The sequence below is a fragment of the Bufo bufo genome, chromosome 1 (assembly GCF_905171765.1).
Source record: "Bufo bufo chromosome 1, aBufBuf1.1, whole genome shotgun sequence".
NCBI classification, from domain to species: domain Eukaryota; kingdom Metazoa; phylum Chordata; class Amphibia; order Anura; family Bufonidae; genus Bufo; species Bufo bufo.
In genome coordinates, this window is record NC_053389.1 from 784,929,872 (window position 1) to 784,949,154 (window position 19,283).

The 19,283-nt window shown below is 46.8% G+C and overlaps 5 non-coding genes across 5 annotated transcripts; all 5 read right to left on the reverse strand.

The window, feature by feature from the left end:
- Positions 1-1,392: 1,392 nt before the first annotated feature.
- On the reverse strand, positions 1,393-1,485 carry TRNAI-UAU. Its single transcript is given in 2 exon segments — positions 1,393-1,428; positions 1,448-1,485. It is a non-coding gene; the product is annotated as a tRNA-Ile (tRNA).
- Positions 1,486-7,009: 5,524 nt separating this feature from the next.
- Positions 7,010-7,082, reverse strand: TRNAK-CUU. Its single transcript has one exon. It is a non-coding gene; the product is annotated as a tRNA-Lys (tRNA).
- Positions 7,083-12,198: 5,116 nt separating this feature from the next.
- Positions 12,199-12,291, reverse strand: TRNAI-UAU. Its single transcript is given in 2 exon segments — positions 12,199-12,234; positions 12,254-12,291. It is a non-coding gene; the product is annotated as a tRNA-Ile (tRNA).
- Positions 12,292-13,660: 1,369 nt separating this feature from the next.
- On the reverse strand, positions 13,661-13,733 carry TRNAK-CUU. The gene has a single exon. It is a non-coding gene; the product is annotated as a tRNA-Lys (tRNA).
- Positions 13,734-16,751: 3,018 nt separating this feature from the next.
- TRNAK-CUU lies at positions 16,752-16,824 on the reverse strand. The gene has a single exon. It is a non-coding gene; the product is annotated as a tRNA-Lys (tRNA).
- Between the last annotated feature and the right edge of the window lie 2,459 nt (positions 16,825-19,283).

Below are 19,283 nucleotides of genomic sequence, written 5' to 3' on the forward strand. Positions count from 1 at the left end.
TAGATCATTTGGACGTTGTCAGGGCTCTGACGATTTATTTGCCAGTCTCCAGTTCCTTCCGGCGTACGGACTCTCCTTTTTTGTCATCCCGGAGGGTCCTTGCAAGGCATTGGCGGCCTCCAGGGTGGCAATTGCACGTCTGCAATTGCTTAAGCATACTGCACCCGGGGCAGGGTCCCTCCCTTCAGTGTCACAGCTCACTCCACCAGAGCGGTGGGCGCTCTTGGGCTCGGAGGATTCAAGGTTCGGCCGCGCAGTTGTGCAAGGCGGCTACTATCCTCCTTATGAACATTCACAAAATTTTGCCAGGTGCATACCTATGCATCGGCGGGCGCCGCCTTGGGCCGCATGGTCTTGCAGGCGGCAGTTCTTAGTTGCCTGCAGGGGCGCTTGCTCCATGGGTCTGTGGTTTTCCCTCCCTGTGGACTGCTTTCGGACGTCCCACGGTTTCTGTGTCCCCCAATGAATATGGGAGAGAAAACAAGATTTTTGTAAAACTTACCAGTAAAATCTCTTTCTCACTCTTCATTGGGGGACACAGCACCCACCCAGTATTGTTGTTCGGCCACAGTTGTGGCTGTTGCTGGTTAGAACCTAGTTGGGTTCTTGGCATTGTTGGTGTTCCACGTTATTTCGTTGGTTTACTTGCTTCTCCTACTGCTTCTACACAAACTGAAGCTCTCTCTCTCCAGGCTGGAGGGGGTATAGCTGCCAGGGGAGGAGCTAACAGCTTTTACTAGTGTCAACGCCTCCTAGAGGACATGGCTATACCCACGGTTTCTGTGTCCCCCAATGAAGAGCGAGAAAGAGATTTTACTGGTAAGTTTTACAAAAATCTTGTTTTCCCACGCTTGTCTATGGGTTGGTGGTGGTATTGCAACTTTGCAACTCATGCATTTTACAGTGAACAGGGCTCAACTAGACACAGTCCATGGACAAGAGGACCACTGTTTTAGACTACATGCACACGAACGTTGTTTGTTTCCGTGTCCATTCCGTTTTTTTTTGCAGATAGGATGCGGACCCACCGTCTGCTGTCCGCATCAGTATGTCCGTTCTGTAGCCCGCAAAAAAAAATAGAACATGTCCTATTCTGGTCCGTTTTAGGCATTGTTACAATGGATCTGCAAAAAAAACGGCTGGCATACGGATGCAGACCGCAAAACACATACGGTCGTGTGCATGTAGGCGGAGAAAAAGCAGACCTTTTTTTTTTTTGCAGACAGTCTTTTAAGAATTTCTGATAACCCAGCACCTCAGTGGTTGATTTTTCCACATTTTAAATTATTAAAGTTTGAAATTAGAAAAAAAATGTTCATTTATTCTCAGTAAACATCCAGGAGGACATTGCAAGTAATGACTCAGTCCCTCAGATAGCAATCTAAAAGATTGTGCTCCAGGTGAGGCTCGAACTCACAACCTCGGCATCGCTCACCAGTTACTGTCTTATAAGTACCGCGCGCTAACCGATTGCGCCACTGGAGCAGCTGATTGGGTAGGAAAAATGGGCACTTTTCGTGGAAATAACCAACACAGTTCTGCTTTAAAACTAATATATGTTACAAAAACCCTAAATGAGCAGTCACCCAACATGGGGCTCAAGCCCACAACCCTGAGTCTTTTTTTTTTTTGCTAACAACTGAGGTAGCTTGGCTACTGTAGCTTTAAACATTAAGGCCTCTTTCACATGGGCGTCATGTTTTTGGTGGGTTTGGGTTAGGTGTTGTGTAGATTTTATTATTTTCCCTTAAAACATGGTTATAAGGGAAAATAATAGCATTCTTAATACAGAATGCATAGTACAATAGAGCTGAAGGAGTTAAAAAAAAAATAAAAAAATATTTAACTCGCCTTAATCCACTTGTTCGCGCAGCCCGGCTTCTCTTCTGTCTTCATCTTTGCTGTGCAGTAGGAATAGGACCTTTGATGACGTCACTGCGCTCATCACATGGTCCATCACATGATCTTTTTTACCATGGTGATGGATCATGTGACGGACCATGTGATGAGCGCAGTGACGTCACCACGGGTCCTTTTCCTGTGCACAGCAAAGATGAAGACAGAAGAGAAGCCGGCTGCACGAACAAGTGGATTAAGGTGAGTTAAATTATTATTATTTTTTTTAACCCCTCCAGTCCTATTGTACTACCGTATGCATTCTGTATTAAGAATGCTATTATTTTCCCTTATAACCATGTTATAAGGGAAAATAATAATGATCGGGTCCCCATCCCGATCGTCTCCTAGCAACCGTGCGTGAAAATCGCACCGCATCCGCACTTGCTTGCAGATGCTTGCTATTTTCACGCAGCCCCATTCACTTCTATGGGGCCTGCGTTGCGTGAAAAACGCACAATATAGAGCATGCTGCGATTTTCACGCAACGCACAAGTGATGCGTGAAAATCACTGCTCATGTGCACAGCCCCATAGAAATGAATGGGTCCGGATTCAGTGCGGGTGCAATGAGTTCACCTCCCGCATTGCACCCGCGCGGAAATCTCGCCAGTGTGAAAGAGGCCTAAAGTGGCTGTGTCACTGAAGACACTTGTAGATAAGGGATAAGTGTTTGATCAATGGGAGGTCTGACCTCTGGGACCCCCCACCATCACTCCATTCTCAGGGCAGTTCAGCAGCAGACTCCCAAAGGTCACAACCCCAGTGATCAAATCCTCACCCCATCCGGTGGACAGGGAATAAATGTTATTAGTGACACAATCCCCTTAACTCTTAAACTACAGTAGCTCAGCCAGTACAGCATGAGCCGCTTCATTTTAGGGTTGTGGGTTTAAGCCCTAAGTTGGGTGACTTCTATTTAATTTTTTTTCCTTTGGTTGTAATAGGAATTAAAAGACAAAAATGTGTTTTGTTTTGTTTTTTTCCAAGCAGTGCCCATAACAGAGAAAGCTAAGATTGCAGCAATATGTCTATATTTTGGGGGCAGCTGCACTACTGTTAAATCACCTTGTAACCATTTACTTGTCGCGTCGCTAAAGGGGTTCTCCGGGAATGATTGGAGGAGTAAATCACATACATAGCAGAACACAATCATTAATAATCCCATTCAGTGACAGGTAAAGTCTCCTCTGACTGGAGTTGTTCTCTTTCCTTTTTTTTTTTGCTCAGTCCTGCACAGATGACGTCTCTTAATCACAACTTGTTTCTACAAACTTACACACACCTATGTAGTATTATTGCCCCCTTTTATGCCCCCAGTAGCGCCCTCTCCACATATAATGCCCCCCAGTAGCGCCCTCTTCACATATAATGCCCCCCCAGTAGCACCCTCTTTACATAAAGTGGCCTCTTCACATATAATGCCCCCTAGTAGTGCACTTCGCATATAATGCCCCCCCAGTAGTTGCCTCTCTAAAGGGAACTTTATCAACGTTATGCTGCCCATACTAACGGCAGAATACACAGACAGGTGAGTTGATTTCAGAGGTCTGTCATTTATAGGTTAAAAGTAAGTGGTTTCCGAGAACCAACATCACAATCATTGCAGACTGGGCCTGGAAAAGAGTCCCGGACACCTGAGAAGAGTCATGGTTATGCATGACTTCCTGCTCTCCTGCCCACCTGCTGATGATTGACAGTCTTCTACCTAGTTTTCTCCCTTTCTCTCTGCAGTACGCCAGTCCTTCAGGGGGAGCGAGTGTGAGGTCACGGGGGTCAGTTAGCCCACCGAGGGTTGCTCTTGGTACTCACAATTTGTAGAAGACCCTGGGCAGGCGTACAGCAGTGATAGAGAGGCTGGCACATAGATCCTCTGGGGCACTCTCTGAATATAGGGACCAGGCCGGGTGGTAGGTGAGGTGCCCTTGGTATTGGAAGTTTAGCGTGCCTGTGGCAAGATCCCTTACAGTTCGTGACGCCAGTGCCGGTAACGGTGGCACACCGATTTGTTGGAGGAATAATTGAGGTACACACGATTATGGTGAACTAGAACTCCTCTTTACTGAACAGTTCAACTATATACAGGCTTCAGACAGTTCCATGAAGCAGGATGAAGCAGATTTGGTAACAGGCAAGCTTTGCATAAATGGCAGGTAGGATCCTAGCAAGATAACTCAGAGGGAAATAAACTCACAGATCAGGCTGTACTTTCTGCAGAATCCTGTCTGACTTTCTCCAAGGCCCGAATGCCTAATAGCTGGCTTTATCCTTGGGTAGGGAAACCTTCCTCTGGTATACATCCACTTGCTGTCAATAAACTTCTGCCCTTCAGCTTTCTACTTGGCTGGATACAATTAGCACTGCTCTGTACTTTTGCAAGATGCAGGATAACTTCAGGAGGGAACTTCTTCTCCTAGAAACGTTAGGATCCTGGGCTATCTAGCTGCATGTTAGAAGCTGGACCTCAGCTCCTGCCTGGCTGATGTAAATCTTGGCTTCTGACCACACACTCTCCTGGACTGGACCTGACTATATATACTAGGCGGTTCCCTAGCTCCCTCTACAGCTTGGGAGGAGAAACTACACCCCTAACAGGCCTGGTACACAGGAAATAACATGAAATAATACATTACAATGCAATTATAAAATACCATGACCATGTTCCACAGGAGGTGGAGAACAACATGACCCAATTGACCCTTGAGTAGTGCCCACCTTTACATAGTGGGACACTACATCTCTAGGAGAGAACTGCCAATCATCAGCAGATGGGCGGGAGTGCAGGAGATTATGAATAACCATGACTCTTCTCAGATAGATCTGACTCTTTTCAAGGCCTAGGCTGCAATGATTATGATGTTGGTTCTCGGTAACCACTTACTTTTAGCTCATGAGTTACACACGGCTGAAATCAGCATTTCTGTCACTATTTCATGCTGCCCTCAGTGAGGTCAGCATAAAGTTGATTACAGGTTCCCTTTAAACATAGTGCCCTCCTCCAAAGTAGTGGTCCCTTTAAATATACCCCCCCCCCCCCGCAGTAGTGCCTCTTTACATATAGTGCCCCCCATCCTGTATTTATTGCACTAACCCCTCCCCTGTAGTGCTCAAGCCAAGAAAAAAATAACTAAATACTCACCTCCCTCCCCATTGTCTGCAATTCAGGCCTCTTCCGGCCGGCTGCCGGCGTCATACCACCTGTGACCCCCGCACAGGAGGTCACGATGATGTCATCAGGCCTAGCAGCCTTTTGCTTATGAGTAGAGTTGAGCGAACACCTAGATGTTCGGGGAGTTCGGCCGAACTTTAAAAAAAGTTCGCGTTCGGGACCCGAACTTGATCCGAACTTGGACCCGGACCCGAACACCATTGAAGTCAATGGGGACCCGAACTTCACTTTATTTTCCGTTATAACATGGTTATAACGGAAAATAATAGTATTAGCTTTTTTAGATCAGAGTTTTTACGATCGTGAAAACTCAGATCCGACAGTATATTCTAACACAGAGGCGTTCCCAAGTTAGAATATACTAAGAACTGTGTACATAACTGCCCCCTGCTGCCTGGCAGCACCCGATCTCTTATAGGGGGCTGTGATCCGCACAATTAACCCCTGCCGCACCTGAGGGGTTAATTGTGCGGATCTTAGCCCCCTGTAAGAGATCGGGTGCTGCCAGGCAGCAGGGGCCAGACCCCCCTCCCTCCCCAGTATTAAAATCATTGGTTGCCAGTGCACCCCCCCCCCTCCCTCCCTCCCCAGTATAAAAATCATTGGTGGCCAGTGCGGCAGTTCCGATCGGAGTCCCAGTTTAATCGCTGGGGCTCCGATCTGTTACCATGGCAGCCAGGACGCTACTGCAGTCCTGGCTGCCATGGTTACTTAGCACTTTTAGCAGCATTATACTTACGTGCGCTGTCTGTGTCCAGCCGGGCGCTCCTCCTACTGGTAAGTGAAAGGTCTATGCGGTGCTAAGTAACCATGGCAGCCAGGACTGCAGTAGCGTCCTGGCTGCCATGGTAACCGATCGGAGCCCCAGTGATTAAACTGGGAGTCCAATCGGAACTGCAGCTCCGCTGCCACCAATGATGGGGGGAAGGCCGCACTGGACACCAATGATTTTAATAGGGAGGGGGGGCCGCACTGGCCACCAATGATTTTAATACTGAGGAGGGAGGGGGGTCTGGCCCCCTGCTGCCTGGCAGCACCTGATCTCTTACAGGGGGCTGTGATCCGCACAATTAACCCCTCAGGTGCGGCATCTGAGGGGTTAATTGTGCGGATCACAGCCGCCTGTAAGAGATCAGGTGCTGCCAGGCAGCAGGGAGCCGTTATGTCCACAGTTCTCAGTATATTCTAACTTGAAGCGTCCCCATCACTATGGAAACGCCTCTGTGTTAGAATATACTGTCGGATCTGAGTTTTCACGATCTAACTCAAATCCGATGATATATTCTAACATAAAGGGGTTCCCATGGTGATGGGGACGCTTCAAGTTAAAATATACCATCTGATTGGAGAAAACTCTGATCCGATGGTATATTAATATTACACGAACACCGAACCCGAACACCGTAAAGTTCGGTTCGAACCCGAACTTTACAGTTCGGGTTCGCTCAACCCTACTTATGAGGCTAAATGGCAGAGCACAGAAGCCATTCCTGCCCTGCAGCTCAAATCCAGCACTCCCTGTGGACCAGTACCAGGCGGTCCATGGCCCGGTTGTTGGGGACTTTTGGGGTAGAGCACTATGGAATTAATAGGGGCACACTAGAATTGTTAATGGGTACACACCGGCTGGCACTGTTAGGAGGCATTCTAGCTGTTGCTATCAGGGCATAATTGCAATTTACTTTATGTGCTGGATCAAAAATCTCTCAGAAATCTATTCTTTGAAAGTTTTTGTTATTGTCAGAAATTAGAGCGTCTTGAAACCCCCGGAGGGGTTCCTGAGTAGAGACCTGACTCTCTGATGTCCTTATACCCTAATAAAATTAATAGTATGAAAAGGGTTTGTCCTGCTGTATTTTTGGTGAAGGATCCACATGTTTTCTTGCAGTTACTAATTGGTTCTGCCTCTGTTTCCCAAAATACTCCAATACTAAAAAAGTATAGTCGCCCAACGTGGGGCTCGAACCCACGACCCTGAGATTAAGAGTCTCATGCTCTACCGACTGAGCTAGCCGGGCTACTGTACCTGTAAATTTTAAAAACTACTTTCCCTTCCCTTCCCTCATTCAGGTCCTGTGTTCAGCCTGTTTCAGTATAACTGCTGGCTGGTGCAGATCTCATTATAGTCAATGGGGATCTGTTGGAGAACGGCAGTATCCGGCTGTGCCGTATATGGTAAACTCCACTGACGGATTTCTGACTCTGATGTGACCGTACCCTTATCCACATATGATGTTTTTGCCCCATTGACTAACGGTACACCACCACAATAAAAGCACCAATAACCAATAATACCACCATATACATACCTCACAACTTACCAAACGAACAAAGAGAGACACATTGTGCGGCGCGCAAGGTGGCGATTTTTTTCTCCACTAGGCCACGCCTCTAACTCAGCCCAAAATATAACTATGCACCTAATCCCAACCAGTCCCCTTAATGCCCCCACATAGTAGTTATTCCCCCTTCGTGCACAGTATTTATGCCCACATTGTGCCCCTCACAGAATTATAAGAAACCGGGCACCGGATTCATAAGTTTCTAATCATTTTAATTATTGAAAGATTTGATGATTTCTGGCAGGATATAATAAAGGAATCCAGTACTCTACCAACAAACCTGCTACCCGCAGCACTGGACATCCATGTTCTGCAACATGCAGGAGTACTCCATGTTACAAGCTTCCAGTTTTTAGGTGACCACTGACTGCCCATTTTTTTCCAGTTTTTAGGTGACTGCCTGAGATTCCACCTCCATGAGTCACACATGAAGTCACTTATACATTGTATTAGCTTATGTTACCATAATCACAGTATTACATAGCAGATAGTAGGCTTATGGGGACTCGCCCTGACACAATTACACTGTATTCATACTGCACTGGACTGGACTGTCCCGCCGGACCCGGGACGGATGGGAGGTATGCATATAGTGACCATATCAGTGGCGTAGAGTGGGGGGGCTGTTGCCCCGGGCGCCACCACTGCGGGGGCGCTGGCGCAAAAAAAATTGTTAACTTCAGTTTTTCGTTTTGCTGCACTGCGCAGCGCCACAGAGTGAGGAGCGGTTTCAGCAGAAGGAGCGCGCGCCCTGATAAATCACCAGGGCGCGCACGTCAGTACGGCACTTCACTGATAGGCTCCAGCCACCTTCCAGGCGGGAAAGACACTGCGGAGCCGGAGCAAGAAGAAGAAGATGGCTGCTGCAGTGCCCTTTCAGGACAGGCTCCACAGGCAGCCGGAATGAGCGACACTGACAGTGAGTGCCAGTCAGTGTCACAGTGTGACTGAGTCACTCCCTGAGTGTTAGGTGGGGTGATCAGGGTGGCAGGCGGTATATCAAGGGGTAATGCTGGTAGGCCTGGCCTGGTATATGGACAGCAGAGATGGGAAGATGGCATCCTCTGGGCAGTACTGTCTCTCTGGTCATCCTTCACCAGCACCCTGACTGCCACCTGCTTGGCCTGGCTCTCATGGCACTTCACTGCCTGGTGCTTGGCTATCAGCACTTAAGTGACTCAGTCACACAGTGACACCGACTGTCACTCAGTGCTGATAGCCAAGCACCAGGCAGTGAAGTGCCATGAGAGCCAGGCCAAGCAGGTGGCAGTCAGGGTGCTGGTGAAGGATGACCAGAGAGACAGTACTGCCCAGAGGATGCCATCTGCCCATCTCTGCTGTCCATATACCAGGCCAGGCCTACCAGCATTACCCCTTGATATACCGCCTGCCCGCCTGGTCACCCCACCTAACACTCAGGGAGACAAGTGACTCAGACTGTTAGGTGTGGGGTGACCAGGCGGTATATGAAGGGGTAATACTGGTAGGCCTGGTATATGGACAGCAGAGATGGGCAGATGGCATCCTCTGGGGGTTGTATCTTACATGGGGCTATATGCTGGAGGAGCTAAAGGGAGAGTGATGTATTTTACATGGGACTGTTTGCAAGAAGGACTGAAGGCAAGGGGAGTGATGTATCTTACATGGGACTGTATGCTAGAGGAGCTATAGGGGGCCATAATTATTACTATAATACAGAGGGGGCCATAATTATTACAATAATACTACAGAGGTGGTCATTATAATAATAATACTAATACAGAGGGGGCCATTATACACTGCGTGCAGAATTATTAGGCAAATGAGTATTTTGACCACATCATCCTCTTTATGCATGTTGTCTTACTCCAAGCTGTATAGGCTCGAAAGCCTACTACCAATTAAGCATATTAGGTGATGTGCATCTCTGTAATGAGAAGGGGTGTGGTCTAATGACATCAACACCCTATATCAGGTGTGCATAATTATTAGGCAACTTCCTTTCCTTTGGCAAAATGGGTCAAAAGAAGGACTTGACAGGCTTAGAAAAGTCAAAAATAGTGAGATATCTTGCAGAGGGATGCAGCACTCTTAAAATTGCAAAGCTTCTGAAGCGTGATCATCGAACAATCAAGCGTTTCATTCAAAATAGTCAACAGGGTCGCAAGAAGCGTGTGGAAAAACCAAGGCGCAAAATAACTGCCCATGAACTGAGAAAAGTCAAGCGTGCAGCTGCCAAGATGCCACTTGCCACCAGTTTGGCCATATTTCAGAGCTGCAACATCACTGGAGTGCCCAAAAGCACAAGGTGTGCAATACTCAGAGACATGGCCAAGGTAAGAAAGGCTGAAAGACGACCACCACTGAACAAGACACACAAGCTGAAACGTCAAGACTGGGCCAAGAAATATCTCAAGACTGATTTTTCTAAGGTTTTATGGACTGATGAAATGAGAGTGAGTCTTGATGGGCCAGATGGATGGGCCCGTGGCTGGATTGGTAAAGGGCAGAGAGCTCCAGTCCGACTCAGACGCCAGCAAGGTGGAGGTGGAGTACTGGTTTGGGCTGGTATCATCAAAGATGAGCTTGTGGGGCCTTTTCAGATTGAGGATGGAGTCAAGCTCAACTCCCAGTCCTACTGCCAGTTTCTGGAATACACCTTCTTCAAGCAGTGGTACAGGAAGAAGTCTGCATCCTTCAAGAAAAACATGATTTTCATGCAGGACAATGCTCCATCACACGCGTCCAAGTACTCCACAGCGTGGCTGGCATGAAAGGGTATAAAAGAAGAAAATCTAATGACATGGCCTCCTTGTTCACCTGATCTGAACCCCATTGAGAACCTGTGGTCCATCATCAAATGTGAGATTTACAAGGAGGGAAAACAGTACACCTCTCTGAACAGTGTCTGGGAGGCTGTGGTTGCTGCTGCACGCAATGTTGATGGTGAACAGATCAAAACACTGACAGAATCCATGGATGGCAGGCTTTTGAGTGTCCTTGCAAAGAAAGGTGTCTATATTGGTCACTGATTTGTTTTTGTTTTGTTTTTGAATGTCAGAAATGTATATTTGTGAATGTTGAGATGTTATATTGGTTTCACTGGTAAAAATAAATAATTGAACTGGGTATATATTTGTTTTTTGTTAAGTTGCCTAATAATTATGCACAGTAATAGTCACCTGCACACACAGATATCCCCCTAAAATAGCTAAAACTAAAAACAAACTAAAAACTACTTCCAAAAATATTCAGCTTTGATATTAATGAGTTTTTTGGGTTCATTGAGAACATGGTTGTTGTTCAATAATAAAATGAATCCTCAAAAATACAACTTGCCTAATAATTCTGCACTCCCTGTATATCATAATTATACAGAGTGCATTATACTTATGGGCACTACGGGGGAGCGGAGGTCTGTTATCTGAGGATGATAGTAAAAAAAAATCTACAAAACTTTGCAGAGACAAGACGCCATGACGGTCCCATCTCCGAATGAAGACGCTGAGGAAAGTCTACATCACAGGAGATGTCACTGGATGTAACATGTATGGTGCTGTATTCTCCTGTATATTTCATAGCAATGTATGTTATGTCCATCCAAATATCTTTTTCATGGTAGGCTAGGGGGGGTATATAGAATATGGCCCACACTGCCGAAGCCTGGCTCCAGACTTCAGGCCACACTGTGTGTGTTCTGAATTCTAGGGCCTCACACCCATCTACTACCTTATCTGTAATCAGAGAGTTATCACTGTGTTATCTGTACTCAGAGAGTTATCACTGTGTTATCTGTACTCAGAGAGTTATCACTGTGTTATCTGTACTCAGAGAGTTATCACTGTGTTATCTGTACTCAGAGAGTTATCACTGTGTTATCTGTACTCAGAGAGTTATCACTGTGTTATCTGTACCCAGTATTGTTGTTCGGCCACAGTTGTGGCTGTTGCTGGTTAGAACCTAGTTCGGTTCTTGGCATTGTTGGTGTTCCACGTTATTTCGTTGGTTTACTTGCTTCTCCTACTGCTTCTACACTAACTGAAGCTCTCTCTCTCCAGGCTGGAGGGGGTATAGCTGCCAGGGGAGGAGCTAACAGCTTTTACTAGTGTCAACGCCTCCTAGAGGACATGGCTATACCCACGGTTTGTGTGTCCCCCAATGAAGAGCGAGAAAGAGATTTTGCTGGTAAGTTTTACAAAAATCTTGTTTTCTTATTTCCAGAAACAGCGCCACGCTTGTCTATGGGTTGATGGTGGTATTGCAACTCATGCATTTTACAGTGAACAGGGCTCAACTAGACGACACAGTCCATGGACAAGAGGACCACTGTTTTAGGCTACATGCACATGAACGTTGTTTGTTTCCGTGTCCGTTCCGTTTTTTTTTGCAGATAGGATGCGGACCCACCGTGTGCTATCCGCATCAGTATGTCCGTTCTGTAGCCCCGCAAAAAAAAATAGAACATGTCCTATTCTTGTCCGTTTTAGGCATTGTTACAATGGATCCGCCAAAAAAACGGCTGGCATACGGATGTCATCCGTTTGGTTTTTTTGCGGATCCGCAATTTGCAGACCGCAAAACACATACAGTCGTGTGCATGTAGGCGGAGAAAAAGCAGACCTTTTTTTTGCAGACAGTCTTTTAAGAATTTCTGATAACCCAGCACCTCAGTGGTTGATTTTTCCACATTTTAAATTATTAAAGTTTGAAATTAGAATTTTTTTTACTAAATCTTCACATTTATTTTCAGTAAACATCCAGGAGGACATTGCAAGTAATGACTCAGTCCCTCAGATAGCAATCTAAAAGATTGTGCTCCAGGTGAGGCTCGAACTCACAACCTCGGCATCGCTCACCAGTTACTGTCTTATAAGTACCGCGCGCTAACCGATTGCGCCACTGGAGCAGCTGATTGGGTAGGAAAAATGGGCACTTTTCGAGGAAATAACCAACACAGTTCTGCTTTAAAACTAATATATGTTACAAAAACCCTAAATGAGCAGTCACCCAACATGGGGCTCAAGCCCACAACCCTGAGTCTTTTTTTTTGCTAACAACTGAGGTAGCCTGGCTACTGTAGCTTTAAACATTACGGCCTTTTTCACATGGGTGTCATGTTTTTTGCCCGGATATGATGCGCGATTTTTCCGCGCGAGTGCAAAACATTGTAATGCGTTTTGCACGCGCGTGAGAAACATCGCCATATTTGGTACCCAGACCCGAACCCGGACTTCTTCACAGAAGTTCGGGTTTGGGTTAGGTGTTGTGTAGATTTTATTACTTTCCCTTAAAACATGGTTATAAGGGGAAATAATAGCATTCTTAATACAGAATGCATAGTACAATAGAGCTGGAGGGGTTAAAAAAAAAAAAAAATTATTTAACTCACCTTAATCCACTTGTTCGCGCAGCCCGGCTTCTCTTCTGTCTTCATCTTTGTTGTGCAGTAGGAATAGGACCTTTGATGACGTCACTGCGCTCATCACATGGTCTATCACATGATTTTTTTTACCATGGTGATGGATCATGTGACGGACCATGTGATGAGCGCAGTGACGTCACCACAGGTCCTTTTCCTGTGCACAAATCTCGCCCTCAGTGAGGTCAGCATAAAGTTGATTACAGGTTCCCTTTAAACATAGTGCCCTCCTCCAAAGTAGTGGTCCCTTTAAATATAGCCCCCCCCCCCCCCGCAGTAGTGCCTCTGGTGGTAGGATTACCTCATACCACCTGTGACCCCCGCACAGAAGGTCACGATGATGTCACAGGCCTAGCAGCCTTTTGCCTATGAGGCTAAATGGCGGAGCACAGAAGCCATTCCTGCCCTGCAGCTCAACTCCAGCGCTTCACGTGGATCAGTACCAGGCGGTCCATGGCCCGGGGGTTGGGGACCTTTGGCGTAGAGCACTATAGAATTAATAGGGGCACACTAGAATTGTTAATGGTTACACACCGGCTGGCACTGTTAGGAGGCATTCTAGCTGTTGATATCATCGCATTATTGCAATTTACTTAATGTGCTGGATCAAAAATCTCTCATAAATCTATTATTTGAAAGTTTTTGTTATTGTCAGAAATTAGAGCGTCTTGAAACCCCCGGAGGGGTTCCTGAGTAGAGACCTGACTCTCTGATGTCCTTATACCCTAATAAAATTAATAATATATAAAGGGTTTATCCTGCTGTATTTTTGTTGGAAGATCCACATGTTTTCTTGCAGTTACTAATAGGTTCTGCGTCTGTTTCCCAAAATACTCTAATACTAAAAAAGTATAGTCGCCCAACGTGGGGCTCGAACCCACGACCCTGAGATTAAGAGTCTCATGCTCTACCGACTGAGCTAGCCGGGCTACTGTGCCTGGGAGTTCTAAGACCTCAAGAGACTACTCTCTGGCCTTTTTCTGTTCCAGCAGATAATGGACATGAGCCATGGACAGAGTTTTGTTATTTACAAGACTGGGGCAGACGTAATAATTAACCAGTGTCTAACATTTCCCCCACAACGGCGCGCAAGGTGGCGATTTTTTTCTGCACTAGGCCACGCCTCTAACTCCGCCCAAAATATAACTATGCACCTAATCCCAACCAATCCCCTTAATGCCCCCACATAGTAGTTATTGCCCCTTCATGCACAGTATTTATGCCCACATTGTGCCCCCTCACAGAATTATAAGAAACCGGGCACCGGATTCATAAGTTTCTAATCAATAATTATTTGGAAGATTTGATGATTTCTGGCAGAATATAATAAAGGAATCCAGTACTCTACCAACAAACCTGCTACCCGCAGCACTGGACATCCATGTTCTGCAGCATGCAGGAGTACTCCATGTTACAAGCTTCCAGTTTTTAGGTGACTGCCTGAGATTTCACCTCCATGAGTCACACATGAAGTCACTTATACATTGTATTAGCTTCTGTTACCATAATCACAGTATTCCATAGCAGACAGTAGGCTTATGGGGATTCGCCCTGACACAATTACACTGTATTCATACCGCACTGGACTGGACTGTCCCGCCGGACCCGGGACGGATGGGAGGTATGCATATAGTGACCACCATATGGTGGTTAGATACCAGGTCTGCACAAGTGATCTGCAGAATATCATCATTTTGCAGACTGTACAAGAAAATATCGCATTGGTCACAGGCAGAATATAAAACAATGAAAAGGGGTCTGTCAGTAGTTTTGATCATGCTGAGCTGCTGACAGCACAAAGTTAAGGCTTGGGAGAGCAGGGCATATATTTTGTGGAGTTTGTCGCACCAGGAGTGTGAATATGAAGTTTTATTCAGCCAGATTCTATTATTTGTCCTGGAAATGTATGACTAAATTGACATCTGGGTGCTAACATGCACATTGTCCAATGGATGTGACCTTACTTGGTCAGGCAGAACGTATTCATAAATTTCCAGGAGGAATAACAGAAGAACATGACAGCACAGATTAGGTTCACAAGAATTGTTATCTGATGGATGTTACAAGTATTTCTATAACAGATTTTTGATTGAAACACCTTTATTACAATCGTTATACAGACTTTAGTACTGTGACGCAGCGCAGGCAACGAGTCAGTACTTAATAAATTACTTACAGTCATCTTTGCGAGCATGGCATTGTTATGTAACGCACAGGCTAACCTACACTATACATCACAATGGATGCTACACTAGCATTCCTATTCAATCACAAAACCTTCTAACAAAGCATTTAGACAGTGATGAGGGAAGGGGAGGTGGGAAGGAGGGGGTAGGGAGGGGAAATCACATGCCCCCAGCTTTATTGAGAAGCCAGAAACAAACGGGGTTCCGGGGGAGTATTTCTATAACAGATTTTTTTGATTGAAACATCCCAATGATGGGGATCTGATCACAATACAGTACTTCTGTATTGTAATGCATTGGCTGTAAGTGTAATACAGTGTGTATTACTCATACAGCTTCCTTCCCGGAAGGCAGCCACGACGCCTAAGGAAGGCATTGTGCTGCCTTCCATGCCATCGGGTCCCCGTCACAGCAGCACTGGGACTCGATGGCAGCTCCGATACCCGGAAGGACATCGCATGTGCCCCGGTCAGCGCTGACCGTGGCACATCAAGGGTTAATGCGCCGGCATCGGTGATTTCACCGATACCGGTGCATGCAGGAGGGGTCCGGCTATCAGTGACTGCCAGACCCCTGCCGCGGATCGGGCGGGCTCATCTCCTGCAACCGCCCGATCACAGCGTCGTACATGTACGGCGCTGGTCCTTAAGTCACTGACATCTATTCTGCGTCGTACATGTACAGCACGGGTCCTCTACGGGTTAATAGAGGCGCTCTAGCTGTTGCAATCAGGGCATAATCACAATTTACTTCATGTGCTGGTTAAAAATGTCTCTAAGGGCTCTTTCACACTTGCGTTCTTGTCTTCCGGCATAGAGTTCCGTCGTCGGGGCTCTATGCCGGAAGAATCCTGATCAGGATTATCCTAATGCATTCTGAATGGAGAGAAATCCGTTCAGGATGCATCAGGATGTCTTCAGTTCCGGAACGGAACGTTTTTTGGCCGGAGAAAATACCGCAGCATGCTGCGCTTTTTGCTCCGGCCAAAAATCCGGAACACTTGCCGCAAGGCCGGATCCGGAATTAATGCCCATTGAAAGGCATTGATCCGAATCCGGCCTTAAGCTAAACGTCGTTTCGGCGCATTGCCGGAGCCGACATTTAGCTTTTTCAGAGTGGTTACCATGGCTGCCGGGACGCTAAAGTCCTGGCAGCCATGGTAAAGTGTAGCGGGGAGCGGGGGAGCAGCATACTTACCGTCCGTGCGGCTCCCCGGGCGCTCCAGAGTGACGTCAGGGCGCCCCAAGCGCATGGATCATGTGATCACATGGATCACGTCATCCATGCGCATGGGGCGCTCTGACGTCATTCTGGAGCGCCCGGGGAGCCGCACGGACTGTAAGTATACTGCTCCCCCGCTCCCCACTACTACTATGGCAACCAGGACTTTAATAGCGTCCTGGGTGCCATAGTAACACTGAACGCATTTGGAAGACGGTTCCGTCTTCAAATGCTTTCAGTACACTTGCGTTTTTCCGGATCCGGCGTGTAATTCCGGCAAGTGGAGTACACGCCGGATCCGGACAACGCAAGTGTGAAAGAGGCCTAAAGTCTATTCTTTGAAAGTTTTTGTTATTGTCAGAAATTAGTGCATCTGGGGTTCCTGAGTAGAGACCTGACTCTCTGATGTCCTTATTCCCTAATAAAATAAACTGTATGGAAAGGGTTTGTCCTGCTGTATTTTTAGTGGAAGATCCACATGTTTTTTTGCAGTTACTAGTAGGCTCTGCCTCTGTTTCCAAAAATACTAAAAAACATAGTCGCCCAACGTGGGGCTCGAACCCACGACCCTGAGATTAAGAGTCTCATGCTCTACCGACTGAGCTAGCCGGGCTACTGTGCCTGTAAGTTCTAAGACCTCAAGAGACTACTTTCTGGCCTTTTTCTGTTCTACAAGGACGCTCCAGCAGATAATGGACATGAGCCATGGACAGAGTTTTGTTATTTACAAGACTGGGGCAGACGTAATAATTAACCAATGTCTAAGATTTCCCCATAACAAAGCCGCCTGCTCTGACTTTACTGCTGGTGGCCACATGGCTTTGAAGTTTTTGAAATTTGCATTGTAGAACGGCGACATCTTGTGGTCATTTATCACTTCCCTTCCCTCGTTCAGGTCCTGGGTTCAGCCTGTTTCAGTATAACTGCTGGCTGGTGCAGATCTCATTATAGTCAATGGGGATCTGTTGGAGAACGGCAGTATCCGGCTGTGCCGTATATGGTAAACTCCACTGACAGATTTCTGACTCTGATGTGACCGTACCCTTATCCACATGTGATGTTTTTGCCCCATTGACTAACGGTACACCACCACAATACAAGCACCAATAACCAATAATACCACCATATACATACCTCACAACTTACCAAACGAACAAAGTGAGACACATTGTGCGGCAATTTTTTTTGCACTAGGCCACACCTATAACTCCGCCCAAAATATAACTATGCACCTAATCCCAACCAGTCCCCTTAATTGCCCCCCTCCCCGAGCTGGCGGCGCAGCCGGCCCTGGACCCTACTAAAAACTTAAATTAGTGGGTGGCGTGCGCGTGCCAGCACAGGGAGATGAGCGCTTCCATTGTGGAAGCGCTCATCTTCATCTGTATCGTGGCGGGGCAGGGGAGAGGCGTGTCCCTCCCCTGTGTCTCTGATAGGCTGCCGGCCTAGTGCCGCCTGAGCCGTACAGCGCGGGACACAGGCCGGAAGAGGCCTGCATCACATCGCTGACATGGAGGTAAGTATAAGTTTTTTTTTTTTTAGATGTATAATACTTTTAGGAAAAGTCTTTTACTGGCACATGATGGGGGGGCGCCTTTTTTTACTGGCACATGATGGGGCATGGGGGGGCCCTCTTGTTACTGGCACATGATGGGGCATGGGGGAGCTCTTGTAACTGGCACATAATGGGGCCTAGGGGGGCCCTCTTGTTATTGGCACATGATGGGGGGGCCCTCCTGTTACTGGCACATAATGGGGCATGGGGGGGCCTCTTGATACTGGCACATTATGGGGCATAGGGGGGTCCCTCTTTTTACTGGCACACGATGGGGCATAGGGGGGCTCTTTTTACTGGCACATGATGGGGGACCCTCCTGTTACTGGCACATGATGGGGCATAGGGGGGCCCTCTTGTTACTGGCACATGATGGGGGGCACTTTTTACTGGCACATTCTTGGTAGGCACTATAGGCGCATTTACTGAGGCCACAAAGAACGGGTATTTTATATGGGGGGATCTGTACAGTAGCATTTTATACTAGGCACATTATGGTGGGTACTGTTGGGGAGAGGAGTACTATGGGGTCATCTACGGGGGCACTAAGAAGGGGTATTTTATACTTGCAAATTATGGGGGACACTGAGGGCATCTATTGGGGCATTTAATACTGATAAATGATGGGGGGCACTAGGAGGAAGGGGGAGAGTAGCACTATCAGGGCATTTACTGGGGGCACTACATAGGGGTATTTTATACTGGCACATTATAGGGGCACTATGGGGACATTAGCTCAACTGGGGGCATTACAAGGGGGTATTTTTTGCACTGTCACATTATAAGGAGAATTATTTCTACTAGGGGGGGGGCTTTATTAATCCCCCATGGTATGACCCCCTAGTAGCAGCACCAGCCTCTCCCTGCTCTGCTATCCCTCTGCCCCTTCTCCAAATCCTTATTATGAAATCTTTCTCATTAGGATAAAACACAACATCAGCTCCGCCGAGCCCCCGGCCAAGTGTGGAAGTGGTGTCCGAGATCCCCAAGGGCCAAGCCAAGTAACTGTAAGTTTTCATGTGAAATATGTTTATGTTATACACATATAGCCTACACTGTGCCACACAATATACAGTATACCTCTACACTGTGCCACACAATATACAGTATACCTCTACACTGTGCCACACAATATACAGTATACCTCTACACTGTGCCACACAATATACAGTATACCGCTTCACTGTGCCACACAATATACAGTATACCTCTACACTGTGCCACACAATGTACAGTATACCTCTACACTGTGCCACACAATATACAGTATACCTCTACACTGTGCCACACAATATACAGTATACCGCTACACTGTGCCACACAATATACAGTATACCTCTACACTGTGCCACACAATATACAGTATACCTCTACACTGTGCCACACAATATACAGTATACCTCTACACTGTGCCACACAATATACAGTATACCTCTACACTGTGCCACACAATGTACAGTATACCTCTACACTGTGCCACACAATGTACAGTATACCTCTACACTGTGCCACACAAT